Raw genomic sequence first — 21,821 nt, forward strand, 5'->3', positions numbered from 1 at the left:
TCCTTTTTTTCTTTTTTTTTTTTTTTTTTTTGGTATAGTTTTAAAGTTTTCAAATAAGCTCGGTGTGTGACTGACTCTCTCTCTCTCTTAGGAACATCCGTAGAAGAGGAACGAAAATAATCAAACAAGAAACGAGAGAGCCAAAGTTTGGAGAGCCTAACAAGTAGGCATTAGCACACACAAATATCTTTGAGATATAAACAAAAACAAAAAACCCGGTGGAAACGTATACGAATAAACGAGCATGATTATATTGTAGATATTCCGACACCAATACTTATGCACATATTCACAAACACTTCAGCAAACAGTTATTGTATGTTGTATCCGAAACTCAGTCAGTCTAATGTTAGATACGAACTAATGCAGAACGTTTTGTGCGGAGAGGCTCTTTAACAAAACATTTTACAAAATAATTTTTAATAAAAACAAATACATGTGCATTAAATAATTAATAGAAGAAAATTTTACAATGAAATTTTATAATTGAAATAAAATCAAAAAAAAAAATAAAAAAATTTAAAAAAATATTTAGTTAAAAATAATAAAAATTGTGCGGAATGAAATTTTATTATGGTGTGCAATAGAATGGAAACATAACCAAATGGTTTAAATGTAACGTAAGCAAAAAAAAAAAAAAAAAAAAATTAATAAATAAAAAAAAAAATAAATGAAAAATAATAAAAAAAAAGATTTAAATTAAAAATAAAAGTTCAAATTAAAATTATCAAGATTTTTTTAGAAATTTTTGCATAAAAAAAATTCTTTTCAAATTTCTTCTTTTGCGGTCTCGTGTAATCCAACAATAATTTCCAACAAAAACAACTACAATGATTACACACGGAACAAATAATGAAATGAAATGTTTATTTACTAAAAAATAAGAAGAAAAAACTAAAAATTGCTGTGTTGCGGACTTGAATAATTTCCAAGTAATGTTTTTTCCTCTTTTTTGTTTCTTGTACTTTTTTTTTTTTTTTATTATTCTAATATCCGATAACACATTTTAAAAGTAAAACAGAAGCTTTCCGAAGTACACAGAAAAATAAAATTCATATTTGTAACTTTCAATTAAAGTTCAAAGTCTTATTGAACGAAAGACAACTAAACCTTTCAATAAGAATCGTAAGAGAGCTTCAATCCAATCCATCAAAAGAAAAAACAGAAACTTGTTGGTTAAATGCAATTTATTTGACACGTTTCTATAGCGGCTGCAAATGGAATGAAGGGCCAAAGATCTATAAGGTAGATGAACAGGTCATGGTTTGACATTTTAAGGTAAACGGCCCCTGACTCGAACAATAGGGCTAAGCTGAAGCGCCCCAGACCCCACTAAAGTAAAGTGAGTCAATTAAAAAATGAGAAATGAAGTCCAAGAAGGTTCAGAATTTTTCATAATTCCGTTCCGAACGGATAGATGTCTTTAATTTTTCCTCAGGAGACAAATAAGTCTCGAAACTCGAGCCTGTTTCAATGTTTTCAAAAATATACCAACTAAGAGCATTCGCAAACAATGGTGAGTTTCATAGTAGCAGGCTTTAAAAACGTGAGGACTCGTTCAAGAAGTCGACATGGTTACAATACCAATGTCTTATTTTCGTTATATAAAGTTACTGTAGACTCGTTATCCCTACTGTGAAAATCTGGGAAAAGTGTCAGTCAGCAAATGACTTTGGAAAAAAATTGATTCATATTGAACATCTATGGCGTTAACAAAGCTGGATTTGAAGCTTCCTTAATTCCTATCCGAAGTTCAAGTAACCATCGGCTGCCACAATTTAAGTCAAGGCAAGTGTTAAGAAGCCCGACCATCATGTTGTAAATTTGGGTTCACTTCCCGGAATAGTGAACTAATTCTTCAAATTTAAGTTGCTTGCTATAGTGAGCATAACATTTACCGATCGTGTACACTTGTCTTAGACTATGGTTGCTCGCTTTCTTATATCTCTTCTCCCATTATTCTCTGGCCTTTACCGTCTGACACTTATAGGGGAACGTTTGTTAAGTTAAGTCATCGCAGTCGACGCATAGGGACTAAGTTAATACTTAGGACATTTTCTTTATTAGTGATCGAATCCAAGAAATTACAAAAAAATTACAACTTTTTAGGAGTATTTTGGTCGTTGATCATTTGCAGCGAAGGATTGTTTGAGTTGATTACACAACAAACCTGTTCAAGAGTTTTGTGTGAATGAGATACACGGGAGCCCAAATTTTCTTGCATTTATATATAAAGAAAGCAAGCGAGAACACTTTATCGGGACGCGACCCTGTTTAACACAGTTATTTATATAAGAACTTTTATGAACAACATGTTATATGGGAAGAGGTGGTACAAGTCGTCCCATTCGAGTTCATTCCTAAAGCGTTCATCTTTAAGCCATAGTTGTATTAATTTTCATCAAAATATTTTTTAAAATTACGACCTGTAGCTTGAACGCAAGAAATTAAGACGGACGACAGACAAAAGGACAAGCTTAAAAACACTTTCGAATAAGTATAATAAGAGAAGGTGTAGCTCACATCTTTCTGAGTGTTGCATACATACGCACAAACCTAATATATCCTGATAGGGTATAGTGAGTGGGATTTTAATCGTTGAGTTTTTACTTAAAATATGTAAAAATAATTTTTTTTTTTAATTTTTAAGAAGAAAATAGAGCCCTAATCGCTCCTGCGAAGCAATCCGTTGTTTCCACTTCGTTGCGTCCTACTGTACTATTGTAGTTGAACAACAACAAAACAAAAAAGTTCAAAGCCTAATAAGAATCGCTCGTACAAAATCTAATAAGATCAAATAGATTTTTTCCCACGGAAAAAAAAACAAATCGCTTTGAAAATTGGACAAAGAGGAATCACCAAGAAACGGTCAAATTTATTCTTATCTCTGTGATATCCATCAGGATTGATTGATTTAAACTTTTTTTTTTTTATCGTTGTAAAGCAAATCACAGGAAGAAAACAATGTACATATGCTTAAAATACTTCAATACTGTATAAGAAGCGGTAACTGTATGAGGCTTTCAGAAAATAAAAAACAAAAAATGTATCTAAAGGTAAAATAAACTGATATTCGCACTTTACTAAACCGAATTGCTCGTTTGTGCCGCTTTCTAATACTTCGCTTAACTATTAACGTTTGCTTAATCAAAATTTTTAGTTAAAGACACTTTCACTCTTGTGTGTAGTGGACCTTACCAAAAAAAAAAAAAAAAAAAAAAAAAAAAATATATATAAAAAAAAAGAAAGTAAATAAAGAAAAATTTTTTTTAAGAAAAATGAACAAAACCCAAGTAAAGGTCCCCTTTAACAGCTAATAGTTGAGCGGAGAGGTTTACGACCCATAGATTACATCAGCAAAAGCAACATGCAAGTGTTAATTATGTAATCTTAGCCACTGCTGCAGTCTTCCTGAGCTAATGAATTTAACTAAAATCTCAATTCTTACGACTATGCGCGTGTGTATGCGACAGCTAACGACCTTATTATTATTATTATTATTATTACTATTGTTATTATCGCATTATCTATGAACGTTGAGTTAGTTGAGTTTGGGTGACGACGTTGAACTGCTGAGTTGAAGAAAGTAGGTCTTGAAAAATATTAATCCACGTTGGCTATGATTTGTGGTGGATTTTTTTTTTTTTTTTACTTTTCTTTACTTTTTTTTTTTTTTTGTACGCTTTAAGATCGTAATTGTCGTTCTTGTCTCAAGAAGAGCAAAACAACAAAGATTCTAAAATTTGAAACACTTTAGAAAGAGTTGCGAATATTTTATGGGTAATGTAACCAACAGCGAAAAGATTGAAAACAACTTTTCGTAAGTTTCCAAGCTGTTACCTTCGCGTGTTGTTTTCCTTTGTAGCTAATATGTGCAATTTCCGCGTTAACATTAAGGAAACGAAAAAGGAAAACGACAAAAACGAAAACACAACAAGACAAGAGAAATAAAAAAAAAAAAGAAGAAAAGTACATGAGAAACTTAGCTTAATTTTCATTTGTTTGTCTCGAGCTCCTTTTGTACCTTTGCCAACATAATGCATCTAAATGTTGCTTCAACTTGTCTGTCACTCTATCTTTTCTTTTGATCTCATGAAAATTTTTGTTTTCTGTGTAAAAAAAAAAACGGGAAAAAACAAAAACTAATAAAAAAATTTCTCTGACAGAAACACAAACAACAAAAGCGGAAAAAATTGATCTTGTTCCCACACAAACACATGTTCTCTCCAAAAACAAGTTATGGTTTCTTGTTTCTTTTTTTCTCGTCACTGTTCTGCAAAGCTTTTTACAGGCTTACATAACTCAGTAATGGCTTAGCACAATTCCGCTGCTTTTTCGTTTCTGTTGTTTTCTTTTTTCACTCACTTTATGCTTTTAGAGTTCACCCGCCAAAATATCCAAAAAAAAGAAAAAAAAACCAGAAGTACTTCGTAGTACATGTCAGTCAGCGTGCTAAGCGTTATACGTTGTGTTTGTTTGGTTCGTTTGTTGGACAATTTTTAGTTAAGTTCGAAGTTTACGTTCACTCAGATGCAAGACTTGCTTCTATTGTTGCTGTTTTGTGTTGTTACTGTTGTTGTTGTTGTTATTGTTGTTATAATTACGTTTCGACGCTTATCCACTACCAGAAGACATGGTTACATTAATTTCGGATAACATTTGCAACTTTTAGAAAAACTCCAAGGCAATTAAACGATCAATCAACGCAAAAGGTCTGAGTCATTTCTACCATGTTTCTCTTTATCGCTTCTCTCTTTCAGATAAAAACTTGAAATTGTTACAATTAAAATCAACTTTGAAGAAGAAGCGCTCGATACGAAATTTTATTGAACTGTATGCCATGGAGTTGAAAAGAAAGGATGCATGACGAGCATAGTGGCCTCACTTTTTTCTTTATCAACGCTCTCTACCTCTCATCAGCTTGTTGGGTTCTCAATCGAGGGCTGAAGAGAAACAACAGCTGATACTTTTCCATTGGATTGAGAGTTAGTAAGTGTAGCTAGGAACTTAATCGCATAAACTTTTAATTTTCTTCTTGAACTATAAGTAAACAAGCATATGCTCTTCGCAGCTCTATGCATGGAGACGATGGATAGATACATCCACCTAGGACGAAGAATGATCAGAAAATGTCACAGAAACTGTCCAGTGAATTCTTTCCATTATATTTTTATTTTTTGCCACGTCTTCTCCGGAGGATATTAAAGTTGAGAGGATTATGAACATGAAAACATAAAGAAAATCTTCGGAATGATATGCAAAGAAAGTTGACAAATGCCTGTCGAGTGAAGCCGTCTTAGCTTTCTTTTTCAAAGATCTTTTCAAAACTTTAATTACACTGCTGTAAAGAAGTTAAGACAAATTTTTTCAAGGAGGACTCGAATTTCTTCTATAGGAGATAGATTAAATTTCAGAAATCATTCGTTGTAGTTCTGCATCAAGAGTTTTCTTATTTCTTATTTCGAAATCCGCTTTACAACAGCCAAGTCTTTTCAAAGGTTACTCGATTTTCTTAGCGTTTTCACCCACCCGTCATGGAGGTGCCCGCACACCGTATGATATCCCCGCACGGTTCCTCTTCATTCTTCAATAGCACTGTTCCCCTCTCGCATAACCTACCGGCAGAGAGATCTTCCACTTTCAGTGCGGAAACTCTCCCCTCTGTCCATAGCTACCATCGTGGTGGACGTATCTCGACGAGTATCTTGAAAAAAATAAAAGGAAACTTGAAAGGGACAGCTCCTTATAGCTGGATAGACACAAGTAGTGTTACTTAGGCTAAACAAACACGTAAGCAGTTCACAGCCCAAAGCGATTGAAATAAGTATCTTTATGAATCAGGATTAGAACTCTGCTTGAGAACATTAGTAATGCTTGCTTCCATAATCAAAGTATACAAGTTCATTAACCCATGTATTCTACTTCGCATAAAATTGCAGAATCTGTCTGATGGTTTTGTGTTATAGAGGACCACTTTAGCATGTTGTACGAGCCCGCTCACAATTGTCTTTCAATATTTTATATATATATAGATAGTGTATATAGTCCATGCAGTGTATATAGGTCACCATATCCATAGTAGGTATACTTTGTTTGCTGCTCCTAATCTGCTACTCGTTGCTATTATCTAAATTTGTATTGCCGTTCCATTAGAACGGCGGCCCTTGCCGTTGGTGAAACTTCTTCAGAGTGATTCTATTCTGACTTAACACAGAGTCTACTCTTTGAGTATAAATTTTTTTGCCTGTAGCATGTCGTGCTGCATATCGTATTCGTAAGTTAGATTTAAATCAATGAGACGCTTTTTTATTTCAAAATTATATGGTAGCGAACTTGACGAATAAAATGAAAGTCAGGCGTAAGTGGTGTATCGAAAGCGATAGTGGAGGGCAACAAGCAAAGAGCGGGTAATAGTTTCGTATTCAACAAGTAGATACTGAAGCCTTTGATTTCAACCACTATAGAGCTCTCACATAAAACCTGAGACCATTGTGTTTGTTTTTTACAAATTTATAAATTTTCAATAAACAAATAGTGAAAAATTTCAATATTTAATAACTTTAAATTTAAGGGGAAAAAAAAAAGGAAAAAAATTATGATTGCGATCAAAAATATTTATTGTTCATTTTTTTATATTTTTTACTGCTTTTCATATATAATTTTCATAATTTTGCAAAATAGCAGAAGTACGGTATGATTGAGCAAAAACGAAAAGATTATAAAAAATTATAAAAAAAAAAAAAAAAATTATAAAAAAAAAAACATGAAATGAAATGAAATTTATGATAAAAATTTCCTATAGTAATAAAAGTTTGATATGGAGCAAAACAACAACCAAACTAAAAATCAAATAATAACAACAAAAACAGTAACAACAGCAAAAGCAACAGCAACAGCACTATTGTGATATTTAAAATGGTTTGAATGAAAATTGGATTGCGATTGTGTGTGCAACAAAAAAAAAAAAACGAAAAAACGTAACAAAAGCAAAGCAAACTAAAAGGAAAAATAAAGCAAGAAAATTTCATGCTCTAAACTATAAATTGCAATAATTTGCAAAAATTTTTAAGTGTGCGGCACACAGACATCGAGCGAAATGGTGTTTAAAACACATTTACCCACATAAATAGTTTTAAGTTCAATTTGCGGTTTAATACACTCCAACCTACTCACTCAGCAATATGTCAACAAGCGAACAAGAAACAAAATTTTACTAAAATTACCTAATAATAGGAAAATAAACCAAAAAAAAAAAAAAAAAGAAAGGAAAAAAAAAGAAATATTTACATTTAATTCTAAAACAATTATTTGGTATTAAAAAAAAAAGTTCAAAAATGTTATGATTTAATAACTTATTGAATCAAATTTCAAAACTGTAAGCGCTTGTTATGCCAACAATTGAAAACAAAAATTTGCTTAGGTAAGACTAATTGTTTTTTTAATATATATATATATATATATGAATAATATATATGTATATATTTATGAATATTTATGAATATTTATGAATATAAATTTAAATATAATTATTATTATATTGAAAAGGCAAAGAGTTACATTTGAGTTCGATTCTTTGATTATTGCAACAAAAAACAAATAAAAGCTTTGAAAGAAGGATTTCAGGGTTTGAGGTTTGTCTTGTTTAGTTTAGGGCAATTAAAGAGCTTGGAGGTTCAGCTTGTTCTTGTCCTCATATAAATCTCATTGAGAAGGCCACACAAAGGCTATACTGCTTAGTTGAGTCGAAAGAAGAGGCGGCTATAAAGTCCGCATTCTCAGGCTTGGTGAGTCCTCCGTCGGGAATGATTTAAAGATTCTTCCCAACCATTACTGCGCCACACATAAGGGAGATATTTCCTGAGTTGGTTTGTTTTATACCACAATGCACGTTTTGTATACCAAAAGGGGCCTTTTGGGCGCATTACATCAAAACCAGAAGGGTGCTTAGGGCTTAAGGCTTCTAATCATTCCCTCTAACCGATAAGGGTATTTTAAATAATATTTAAATGCTTCAGTTAGCCTGAGGGAAATTTCGGAGGGACCCGGCTGCAAGATCGCCCTATATTCAACTGGTCTTTCCCTCCTATATTCAATTCTGACGATCGGTTTGTACATCCTCTATCAGGGTTTCCCCAGACTTCAACCAACGATCAAATATAGTTCGTCATCTTTCGATATATCAATATTATCATGTCCTGCGATTGGATTAAAATCCCGCAATAATTTTAACAACCCCAATAACTTACACATATGTTACACTCCTTGGTCCGAGTCCCAATCGTTCAATCGTATCAAAGCTACAGTAATGAAAGACAACTTGAGCCGACCAGTTCCATAAAAAATTTTTAAATAATGCATTCGAGGTCACCTCGAAGAATTCTCGTAATGTAGGAACTTCTGGGTACGAGGGATGTATCATAAAGAGTTATACCTATTAGAAGTGATACTTTTTAAGGTTTGAGGACAAAGGATGAGAACAACTCAACGTATCAAAGGGAGTTGTGCTTTATTTGACCGCTTACGCTTTGCAGTTATATTGTGACCGAAACGTCGTCCGAACACCCTTGTTAAAGAAGCATCGACGTGCACGATGGCTTCAGCCGTTGAACACTCTGCCCAATATCGGTTGCATTATGTCTGCTATAGCCTCGCAAATGTTCGCTTCTAAATATTCGAAAGTTTATAGCTTGTCAGCATAGATCGACCCCGGCGGTCTAAACAGACAAGTGATGATGGCGACCAAATTCTCTGATGAAAAAACGGTTAGCGCGCACAACTGAACTATTAGTTTAGTAAAATTTGTTCATGATTTCTGATGGGTGATAAGATTACAAATTGTGCTGAATATCTTCACACACATAATCACACGCAAACTGGGAATTATAATTTCAAAAAGTTACGCTCTTCAAGGGGAATCTTTTGTCATCATAACTTTACTTGTAATTTGCTTTATAGCTACAAAGCGAATCTACTCATTTCTCTGTATGTAGGCCCTTTTGAAGTGAACTATGTAAAGCGTGATTACATTCCCTGTCTTTGGATAAAGTTCAACATTTTCTAAAGATATTCCTCTCCTCCCTAAGTAAATCGCTTAGAGAGCACGTTGGCGGATAATTTAGCTCAAAGCTTTCCATCCGCTAAACGAATCTTCTTAAGGAGTATTTTTTTTAAATAATCTCGGAAACCAGATTCAAACTAGTTTGAAGTGATGAACCATTTTGGGAAATCTCACAAAAAAATTACTTTACATCTTCTGTATATGCTTTTTACTAAACTAAACTATATTAACTTGGCTTGTATAGCGTGGGTTATATAAATGTTTTTTTTTTTTTTTTTTTTTTATATTTTTTTTTTTTTATTTTTTTTATTTTTTTATTAGTATTATATAGAATATTCTACGCCGCAAAAACCTACGAAAACAATGCTCATCTCTGTTTAGAAAATAGATATTTTTGTTATATTAATTTTTTGTTGTTGTTTTTTTTTTTCATTTTTGTTTATTGATTGTCAACCGTTTTCATTAGTCATGAGTGTATTCGGTCGGATGTGTGGGTTTTATTTCTAATCAATTGATTACAATTTACGACTTAGTGGAATGAACGGAGACATATGGACAGATATTTTATAAACAAAAAACAAAAAAAAAAATGTTACATTAAACCGTGCATAAAAGTTAATTTGTTACATAAATAAATAGCAAATAAATTAAATTATCAACGCGTAACACATTTTCGGAGGCTCGCTTGTCATTTATTCATAAAAATACATATGACCCGTATATTAGTCAAAAATATTCCCTAAGGATATATTTTGTGTATATTGTGTTTGTCATGCAAGTTCACTTAATTGCATTTTATGCTATAAATTTCTGCCACATGGCGATCATTTTACTCATTTAAATATATAAACTACTAATCTACATAAGGTTGGGCTATTTACTGTTTTGCATCATGAGGTATAAGGAATTATTGAAATTTAATTAAGTTTTGCATACGGGCTTACTACATACACACATATACATACATATATATATATATGAACATATAGCTCTAGATGGCGTCAGCTTTAAGATTGAAACTATAACTGAGCTGCTTGCAGTGCCTGAGGTTTTAAAAAATTCGTCTAGCTCTTCTGAACTCTGTAAGAGCGTTTACAACCAGCCAATCAAAAAAAAAAAACACTTTTCCATGAAAAATATTTTTCGAAAAAAAAAAAAAAAAAAGACGATAAATTTTATTAATTTAAAATTAAAACATCGTTTACAAAGCGGTTGTAGTGAATAGTATACAACGAAATAGAAATAAATAAAATTTTAGCTCAAGCAAATTACGGTTTGATGACTCAAAATAAGCGAAGGTGTTCTTATATTTTAATTTAAAAAAAAAAGAAGAAGAAAAAACAAAAACCGCGTTAGCAAACAACGTATCCGTTTGCTTGCTCTCTCAGCTTCTCGTTTTTAACTACTAACTAGAGGTTTCGCAGATATCTGTATTTAATTATTTCGTAATTGCTTTTATTGTTAATTAAGTTAATGCTTTTTATGTTTGTTTGTTGTTGTAAGTTTGATTTGGAACGACTTGCAGACCACTGGGTTTCTTCAAGTTCGTGGGTAAATAATTTGGTTTCAATACTTACTTCAGCTCAAACCAGATTTCCAGGTATCTCCTGCTTTCCAACCTCCAACTTCTATATATACTTTCCTACCAATAGACCAATCAAGAGACTGTTCCAATTATTTTGTTGTTCGTATCATTCATTCTCTAAAGCAATGAAATTCATTAGAATGATTATGATTCTATGAATATGCTCGGTCTGGTGTTGATAGAACTCATAGTTAGTAACCTTGTAGTGCTACCATAAAAACTATATTTCTTTTTAAGTCGTTTTCCTTTATTTCTGTGTGTGAGAACAAATATGAAATTTTATTAGCTACCGATAGTGAGGGGAAACAACATCAGAAAACAACATCATTTAATTGAATTTTTCTTAGATAAATTAAAAAATGCGTCGTTGTCATTTTGTGTGGAATCTGAAGCGTCTAGGGGCGCTTGCAACAGCACAAGCAAATACTAAAGTATAACTTGAAATTGAGCAAAATATTTTCCGGCATTTCAAATGAATGAATAACAAACGTAATAATAATAATAAGAAGAAGAAGAAAAAGAAAATAAATTCTGTAAGTCAAAATTGGTTGCTTCATAATACGGACCTGAAATGTTCTTTTTCTGTGAAGTTTGGGCTATACATAGCTTGCATAGTCGTGCTTGTTAGCGCATACGAAAGTATAAAGATGTGGATGTCCTTTGCGTCACAGTGTTTTATTCTGCTAAGGATACAGCTGGAGCTAGGGAAAGACTTAAGTTCGATCGGGATGATAATGCAGTAAGCTATCAAAGCGGATGAAAGGTTTCATCTAAACAATTTCACACTTGAAAAGGATGAAAATTCGCATACCTCTGTCCTGCGAAGCGAGGAAGTAACCTTTAACTTGGATTAAGAGCTTATCTTGATTGCCTGCTGATTAACACCCGCTCCGATTGATAGTTAAAGATGTGCGCAAAGGCGGATGATTGTTTGATGACACAGCCTACGCAAAGTACTCAATAAAAGACAAAAGATCATAGATAGTGCGGTCGGATATTTTAAGTATTAGCCTTAGGGTTTTCTCAAAAGAGCTGGATTTCACTTTCAATTTGTTCCCCCCTAATAATAATAATAATAATTAATAATAATTAATAAAATAATAATGGTAATAAAAAAAAGACTAACAATAATTGTAATAAACAAAATAATATCACTAAATTTTGAAAACTCTTTTCCTCCCAATGCCTACACATGTGCGTGTAAATAATTACATTGAGAATATAATTAACTTCCGTTTTTAAAGAAATTGCAAAAACAAAAAAAAAAAAAACAAAAAAAAAACTAACAACTAAAAACACTACAATGTTTTATTAAGTACTTATGGAAATGTTTTAACAAGTGGTTATTTAAAATTTTTATTTTATTTATTTCTATACTCTCGAAATGAGCACTAAGTACTAGGAATCAGTCACTTGATGGCTTTTGAAGTAAAGAAACTTTTTTTTAATTATTACAAACTTTATTGACATTTAAGTGCTATAAGAGGAGCAATTTGTTGAACGTTGTCTTCTTTGAATATTCTCATATAAAAGTTAATTCCGATTTTTTCTTGAATTTCTCTCAAATGTGATCCATCATCCAACGTCATGTCGGCAACCGCGCATTTAGAAGACATATTCAATTTTCAAACTACAGTTTCAATCGCTAAGCCTTGAATCGTGAAGGAGTCGCTTTTCACACACGCCTACAGAGAAAATTGCGACAAATAAGTGAGAAGAGGATACTAAAGAATATCTAGCGATACAAACTGTTTGTATCCTTCCGCTTCGGATTGAAGCTACTTCCAACATAAGCGGCCAAGTTGGTAAGAAACGCTACTACGAACCGAATGTTCGCTCATGCTCGGTAGACTTTACTTTGTTCGTAGCTAAGGTCAGCGCCTAGTACCGGGTGGGCAAACACCCGCCAACCTGTCTTTGTTCATTTCGTTCTGGCTGTCACCGTGCTACACGAATAGGGGGCATTCCCTGAGCGGGATGGTCGCCGCGTTAACAAAATACACTAGACACTCTTACACTCACTTAAATGAGATAAGAACTCGCTAACGTTTCGTAAGGAATACTAACGTCTGTTGCTTTTTAAAAAATACCAAATGCTTTCTAATGCTTTGCAAGAATAACAAACGCGTCTAGATGTCAAGCGTACGCACTATATCTTTGGCTTCACAAGCGTACAAGTGAACGTCAACGTTGCTTCGTGCAGTATGCAGGGAGGAGGAGAAAGAGTTGTAAGTGAGCTTAGCTTGGCTTGCCCCTATTTACCGTTTGCTTCAGATAATGCACTTAAATATTAAAGTTCATTAAAGTATCGCAAATAATCATAATTTTTGAAAGAACAGTCATAGTCATCGTTTTTAACGGTTCAACTCAATTGATTTTGCATAAATATGTAGTACAATAAAGTTTGATTATAATTTAATTGATTTCGGATGTGCTATAAACGTCTCTAGAAAACTAGTATACAGCTTTTGCATAGAAATGTGAAGCAAACTATTTTTGCTAGACGTAAAACTTTAACAATAGAAAGGTGTTCCGTTGAATATTTTAAGCTAATGTTTAAGTTTATTCAGATAGCATATCAATCGCTTTGTTTTGTTATACGAAAGTAAAGGTTAAATATTTTGCTTTTTTTTTTTTTTTGTTTTTATTTCTATATTGTTGCGATAATTAAAAAGCAATTTTAAACAAATACTTTAAAAAACTCATAAATCTATAAAAAATAAAAAAAAATAAAAAAATAAATATATAAAAAAAAAAAAAAATTAAAAATAATTTTATAATAAACCAAATTTTGAAATTATAACCTCAAAAAGTAATCTCTTAGCGGATTGTGTACATTAAATTGTACATTGCTCGTGGTTTTTGATTATTGATATAAAATTATTTTAGATACAATTTAACGTTGATTTAATTGATATAAACACTCGTAAATGAAAAAAAGTTACGTAATTAATACGCGAAGGAAACGTTCCCGGCATCCCAGCCATGCGGTTGGCGGAATTTAAATGACCCTCGTAAACAAGGTCAGCTATGCAGACATATTGTAATTGAATTGAAAGTTTCCATGCTCGACGTTGAAGCCAATAAAATCTTATTTATTTTTTGCCCGCCATACTTTGGCGGTCTGCTCCTAAGTGAAGCAAAAAATGCTCTACAGTCTCCTTATTCCATTGATATCGATTTTAAAGTAAAAGAAAAAATAAAAAATTCTATACAATTAATTTATGATTCATGTGTGGGAAATATTATTAAATAAATGATTTTCTTATTATTCTCTCTCCTTGAAAAAAAAATCACAAACCAATTAAAATTTATTCAATTTGCGCCGAATTTTAGACACCCATACCCTCTTGCAATTATTTCAAAGTATTATCAAATACTATGTACTCAGGTCGGTTGGCCGATTACATTTGTTTTTTAAGCCCCGTAAAGAATTGTCTGAAATATGAAAATGTTTAACCAATGTATGAGGAATATATGCGTCATGAAGACAGTAGCAGATTTTATATTATGACAAATATAAACGTTATAGTCCGTCCATCCGTCCTTGTTGAATTTTCGCATAATATGTATGTATTTACCAGAGGAAGGTATTTTAGAATGTGTGTATGCCATTTTGTCAATGACGAGTATACTCGTCTTTGATACATTTTTACGAACCAATTTGTATACAAATTTCGCAAAGAGTCAATGGTTAAAATTCCTTTAAAAGACAGACCGTCGTAATCAAAAGCTCGGAACGTGCAATACAAGTGACAAATTGAACATGCCACCCGCCTTCGATGAAGGTATAGAAAAATCGTTAATGTATTCGCCTTAATATTGCACATATAATACATTGTAAATCTCAGCGCTGCACCCTTTTCTGCAACAATAAACAACACAGCGTTAAACGGAAAAGAGCACAATCTGTGCAAATTTTTAACTTTTTTCGCATTACGATATAAAAAATATCTGTTATGCAAAATAAAACAAAAAATATTATAACTATGTGCAGGTACATTAATGTAATACCCAGAGAACAGCAATGCCTGCTACAAACATACGTAACATGTATAGATATATATATATATATATATATATATATATATATATATATGCAATATTAGCTAATGCGTACTGAGCGAGCAAGAGTCGGTTGTTGTTAGAATATATAGAGATATTTACGCTATTAAAAAACATATTAACGACCCACATTTATTATAAACTAAGAAAACTGAAATATTGTGCATTTAATATTCTTTTGAAAACGCTTTCATAAATATTAGACCAGACTTCTAAAACTTATGATAATTATCGCAACTCTGCGCACTTTGTTTACAAACTTACTCGTCCTAAATTTATGTTTTTCATAATCTAAAGTTCATAGGAACAATTGCCTTATGCTAAGCCTAGCTAGCTGATCTATATAATGATTTAGTTGCTAGTGTAGATAGGTAACGTTCTAAGCGACTTATAGTCACATTCTGAGCAATCTCGCAGAGACAACACAAGTTAGAAAGCGTTCTGTTCTTTATGATTTGCGGGACTTGTGACAATCTAGGAAAGTTAGCTTTTCCTTTTGTCCGGCATCGCTCTCATCTAAAAACTCTGGATTACGATAAGCGATTCTAAGAAATTCATAAGTAAATATTTCAACTTACGTTTCTAATCAATTTCTGAGATATTTTCAATATGCTTACAAGCCCATTATATTAAGCCCATCGCACTTGTCAAGTGTATGTAACGCATAGAAGTGACCATTACAGCCACTCCACACATACGTGTATCGATCAGCTTATCCGTTGATTTCAAATTTCTATTTAAATGAGTAGGGGGAGGCGATTCTATCTTGCGTTTTAAAAAACTTCTACAACAAGTTCGATTTAAAGTGATCCAGTTAAAAATAAACAATGTGTGCGTGTGTGGGTGGAGTATTTACACGTGTGTGAGGTTTTCAACAAAATTGTAGAAAAAGGTGTGATTTGAAACATTTTGCAGTGATAATCCTATGACCTCTAGAATAGGTTGGACACATAAACAGCACGCACTGCATTCACATTCAGGATATAAACGTTTACTAAGGGACTTGCGAAAGAACGGTGAAAGAGTGCTCCCATATTTAAAGCAGTTGTTTATTTAATTCTTTTTATTTATTTCCCAAAAAAAAATATATAAACGAACAAATTCTTATACTAAAAACAATTCGAAAACATATCAAGTTTCCTTGCACCTTAATAGGTGGATAGCAAATGGAAATTGAGGGAAGATATTACGAGAGTAGATAGATACGTTTTGAATAACTCAGGCTGGACTCGTTTCGATTCCACACAATGATTAAAGTGTATGTTACGGATTACATGACGACTAGGTACTCTAGGAAGTACTCTTAGAACTTTCTAGACGCTTTCTATATTAGAATTGTAGAGTGGTCACGACCTTTGAAAATTACTTTTCAGATGACTTACAAGAATTCGGCTCAATTGATTCGGCAAGTGCATTAAAGAAAATAATGTTACTAGTCGGCAGGAGAAATATAAAGATAACGTTCGACTGTAATGAAAGAGTTTGCAAGCGATAAGTTTCTGTGAGATGCAGGGATACTGAATGGATGATCATTCCAAACTTGGCACTTAAATGCAGGTTAGGTGATCAGAAGATACACATCCGTATCACGATGTCTGTCAATGTCTGCGTAGCTTAGTAGTAAAACGGAGTTTCTAGCTTCCTCTGGACGAGGTAGTGGAAGAACTTCTACGTTTTCAAATATAGTCCTTGGCAGTCTAAAGAAACACCCAAGCCAGATATTCTACTTAACTTTTCGGTATTCGAGTTCTTCAATAAGGGACACTCGTAGATGGATGCATGGACTTGGAATTTTGTATTTTATGAAGAGCATATGTCCTTTCACGTCGCCTCTATCCCATCCTTTCTGTATGTGTTAAAGAGAAAGGAAAATTTCACACTGCCATGCCTTGGTGTTGTGCATAAATATTCAAAAAAATAAAGTATTTCGAGTGTTTTTTTTTTCCGTGAAATTAGTGGAGATACTTACCGTTCACCAAATATTTCAGTTTCTAGCTAAACGAAAAAGGGAGCAGTGGCAACCAGCTGCTCTATAAATTTAATTACAAATGAGCGGCAACATGGTACAGAGGTATGTAGAGTACAAAATGTTTGGTTTTCTTCTTTTTTTTTTTTTGTTTTTTTTTCTCAGTACAACTGCTGAGTAAAAGAGGAATAGGGGTAAAAAATAAATAAGACATTAAATGTATGCATACATTCACCTACCGCTTAATACATACATAAATGCATACATGGTTTGATGTGTGGGCTTTATGTCGGTTAAACATGAACTGTACCTATAACGATAACGGGTCGTGTTTTGTTATCGTTACTCCTGATATCACTCAAACTGACGAAGAAACGTAGAAACATGCATGCACATGCTGTTTACTGTAATAAACTGAAAAATGCCGGCAAAATGCTTGCTTGCATGTCTCTGCTGCTATTTTTTCTTCTGGGTGTTCAAGTGCTTGTTTCTTATTTAGAAAATGAGTTTTGCCTGGAAATTGTATGCATTTCTGCCTACCGGTGTACGTGTATACTTTATGCATATATATATATATATATATATATATATATATATATATATATATATAACTGTATTCGGCTGAAAGTACAGGTATTATCCTTTTTCAAAAAGTATTTTATATCCCTAAACAACATGTTTGCATGTTTTCAGGGTTTCGCTTTGGCTAGACGCCTTTGGATCTGTATTGTACGTAGCAGTTAGTATGCAATATTCCTTGAATATCGTCAATATATATGTACACACACACACACACACAATTGCACAAGAGTACATTTGTAATTTAGTAATCAAGTAAAAAGTATAATTTAAGCATACGAATGCTTCGTGTAATTCCATGTTCGCTTTTGGTTTATTTAACCGTGGCTCTACAATCGCTTCCAAGCACTATCGTACATCTTGTATTTTGATCTGATGTACAAATTCTTAACTTAGCATATGTATACCTCGTGGATACGTTTATAAGCATATAATCCAGGTATATGCAACGGGATTCCTTTAATATACATTTGTTTTTCCGCTTTAAACGTTTAATTGATCCGTCCTGTTTGAATGAAAAAACTAAAAGTAAGAAGCTTTCTCGAAAGTAGAAAAAATAATAATAAAACTTGAGAAAAAACAAATAAACGCATGTCCCCCGATGGAAGGCTATACCTGACCATGTCATATATAAGACATGATTTGTCTGAGTTCCTTGCCTGCACTTTTATACCGCATAGATGAAAATAAACTGCGACATGATTAATCGGATGCACTGAAGAATAAATAAACGGCTTATCATGCCTTGAACTGCGCTGCCCCTAATCCAGATAATAAATAGAAAGAAATATATATGTATATATATTTCGCATTGTTTATTCGAAATTAATTATAGGCCACATTATGTTCAAAAAGTAGAGGGAAATTTCGATTTTAGAAATGTGCATACCTGGGTGTGTTTGAATAGAGAGATGTATAAATGTACATTCATTTATTTATATTGAATGATTTTATTATTTTCTTAAGCATTTATAATACAGATAAGAATTGCGACGACCCAGTCAGCCAAGTCCGAAACCTCAATTCCCAATGCTGTAGAATATACTTGGGCAGTAGGTGTTGGCGGTGATCGGGGGTCCAAATCTCAGTGCAGATTGACGATAGTTGGTCATAGCTACACTAAATTCCCAGTCGACAAAGGCACAACGCTTACCAATTGGGCATACGGCATACGGCATACATTCACTAGGCTGCGGCCACTTCCTATCCCTTTTTGGCCGGCAGTGTCTTACATGTATAAATGCATCCCCTAAGTAATCAGTAAAAAAAAAAAACAAAAAAAAGTAAAGAAAAAACATATTTCTCTTCTCCTTAAGCGGCAAGACTACTGTTACACCCTACACGACTTGCGATACAAAGTTAAGACCACAACGTTCAGAAGGGCGTTCGATAAACGCACCTTTTATTACACATTTTTGAATTGATTTAAGCTGTTTTGTCTGTCTCTCCGTCTGGCTTTCTCGTGGGTTCCAGTCCGCAATTTTGAGATATTTTGATGAAATTTGATGTACTGACGTTTTTCGGCTCAAGAACGAACGTTATTGGAAATGATTCGGATCGGACTGCTTTTTTCACCACTTCCCATATAGCGCCCCATTTTGAAAAAACTGTGTATCGACCATTATTGGGTGATGCGGGGTATATAATGATGGACCTTGCCTTTCCTTAACAAGAACTTTTCTATTTTCTTTCAAATTCGATAACCATTCCTTGTTACCTTCTGGCTATGATATTGATATAAAGAGATACGTAGGAATAAGTCAATGAGATATAAGAAGAGAGTAACGAGAAAGTTCTTGAGAAATTATCGAAATCAGTTCGGATTAACTTTTTTTTTTCGATTACACTTCAAGTAGTCGTTGTGTTCTTGTTTTGTTAACGTAATTAAGTATTATAAGAGTGGCGAGTATAATAGAAAAATGCTTGATATATACACTGCTGTTGTAAAAAAAAAAAAATAAAAATAAAAAATAAATAAATAAATAAAAATAAGAGTAAGAATAAAAAACAATCGACCACTAAGTGTATCTAAAATTGTGCAAAAGGAGTCATAAACGTTACCAACAAGAAAGATAAACAAACGATAAGATTAAAAAGTATATGAAACGTGGTGTTTACGCTTACGACTAAGAGATTTGTAGATTTGCTAAGAAATGCGAAACAAAACACGTTAAAAATCTTTTATTAAATAAAGACAAGTCGCATATATTTCTTTGTTTTTCTTATAAACAAGAGACAGATGTGACACGCGTTTTGCCTTGAGAGAAAATGCATAAAAAAATTGCTATTCAAGTACCTTTTATGCGAAAGATAAACTAATTGTACGCCAGTGAAGTTTACTTATTAGTAACGGTTAACCGAAACAGTTGTTGTCTATGAATTGACAAACCAAGTTTAACCTTTTTCCTGTAGCGATAAATACAGAAAAAAAAGAAGAAAAAAAAAAAAACAGAAAAAACAGAAAAAAAAACGAATAACTTGCATAACCATATGAAATTTGAGAATTCCAATATTGTTGTTGTTGTCTGTAGAGGGGCCTCTGTATGTCTATAAAATTTTAAAGCAGCTTTACAAGTGCTCAAAACAAAAGACAGTAAGTTACACACACACACACACACACACACACGTACGCACACTCTCGGAAAACAGAAACGAAACGAACACAGGCTTTATTTAGTGAAGTAATACAACAATTTCGTGAAAGCGTACAGGGGATCAGGGGATTTCAGACAGATGAAGATTATTTTACTTAAAGTACAAAAAAAAAAAAAAAACTAAACAAATAAATAAAAAAAGAAGGAAAAAAAAATGAAAGATATATATATATGTATATATATATATATATAAGTGCAACGAGAGTTCGATTGCAAGTGTTCAAATATAAACAAAACCTCCTATAAATGAAATGAAATATCGGAGTCTATGAGCGTGTATGTGTATATGTGTAATTATCCAATAGATAGATACATTACATGCAGTTGCCCGGCGATTATTTGTCGTATAAAATATCAAAATGTCAATACGTATCACGTACATCTCATGAAGATGACAGAAAATTGCAAATGTGTGGAAGAAATAGATTGAAATTTTTTTTTATTTTTTCATATTTTTTTTCCTTAATCAACAAAAGAATTATGCAAAAGTGCGCATCAGGAAGCAAATACATTTGATTCTTCGCAATATATATATGCATTCGTTATAATAACAATCACATGTCATATATCAAGTTCGCGTTTGTTCAGCTTCTCCATTTTAGAGCTTATTCGTAGGCTTTAGTACTCAGCTATCATTAAACGTAAATTTAGAATTTTGTTTAACGAAAACCTCAAGTTTCGAAACAATTGCGGTTTTTCATTTCTCATATTGTTTAGCTTTAGTGTTATTTAACTAACGAAAAAACACATATTACGACTTTGTTTGCGGTACAGGGAAGAAAAACAAACACAAACAAACAAGAAACAGATAAAAAAATTTATCTTTCGTATGACGAATTTTAATTACTCGCTGTCTAATGTGAAGACACACTCGACTAATACGCTAAAGACTATGCTATGGTTCAGCAAGTGCTATCACAGATGACATTTCTCAACTGTCGACACAGATATGCGATTGCGATAGTCTTTGATAAGTGAAAGTCAGAAGGCTTGCAGTCACACTTCACTTCACTTTCTCTAAAACGCATTAAGATCATCTTTTTGCAAACATATTTCTTCTCAGTGATAAGCTTGTCGCTTTCACCTCCCTGGGAACGTGAATATTCGAAATTGTCGCGAATGGAGTTGCAAAGCCGGAAGAGAAATAGTGGAGCAATCCCGTCTGCAATATTGGGCAATTGAATAGTATTTCCTCGCAAAGCTACTACACAGCCCACAGTGGAATAGAAGCGCGCGAGTATCAAGTCAGCACACCTGGGTCCATTTTTCAGTCCGGGCAGACTACTTTAACTCCGTTTGGTATGTGGTTGCAGCTGTAGTGCATGCTAAGTTAGGCATAAAACTCTCATATTACGGGTTAGGTACACCCTATCCCTCCTTTGCTACTTTCTCCTCCTGACGATCATCGTTTTTATACACTTATAATAAAGTGCTGCTGACTCGGCCGTTACTGATCGATGCTGATTGCTTTGTTTGGCCTAAAATTGAAAATGCGAATGCAGACAAAGGTCTGCCACCCATCAACACCCTGTAGAATAATGGCCCTATTACGTGCGTCTGTTCGTCTGTTCGTCTGTCTGCGTCTGATGTGCGTGCATGTATTCTTGTGTTGGCCCTACGTTGGTCGCAATATTCGACGAGCGTTATTAAAAATAGTTTCCATCGGATCACATCTTCGGCCACTCTCCATGGTCTATGCTCTATTCTGATAAGATGTTACATGTATGACTGTGTTAATCGAAGAGATGTAGGGTATTTAATGATAGGCCTTGGCCGACTCTAATATTTTTACATGCTTAAACTATGAAATGTTAATCAAGCTTTAACCATAAGTAGCCTAAGAAAATTTCAACGTTACTGCGGCATTTTATTCTATTAGTTTCAAATTACGATAAGAGATTATATTCCTGTTTG

At 33.2% G+C, this 21,821-nt stretch overlaps 1 long non-coding RNA gene across 1 annotated transcript in view; it reads left to right on the plus strand.

Moving 5' to 3' along the window:
• The first annotated feature begins 731 nt into the window (after positions 1–731).
• The window catches only part of LOC119639593, a 43,004-nt gene continuing 21,914 nt past the window's right edge, over positions 732–21,821 (plus strand). Inside the window, exons 1-2 of the long non-coding RNA XR_005247556.1 lie at positions 732–932; positions 6,682–7,420. This is a non-coding gene — a long non-coding RNA (uncharacterized LOC119639593). The remainder of the gene's footprint in view (positions 933–6,681; positions 7,421–21,821) is intronic.

Source organism: Glossina fuscipes, unplaced genomic scaffold (genome assembly GCF_014805625.2).
Source record: "Glossina fuscipes isolate IAEA_lab_2018 unplaced genomic scaffold, Yale_Gfus_2 112, whole genome shotgun sequence".
NCBI classification, from domain to species: Eukaryota; Metazoa; Arthropoda; class Insecta; order Diptera; family Glossinidae; genus Glossina; species Glossina fuscipes.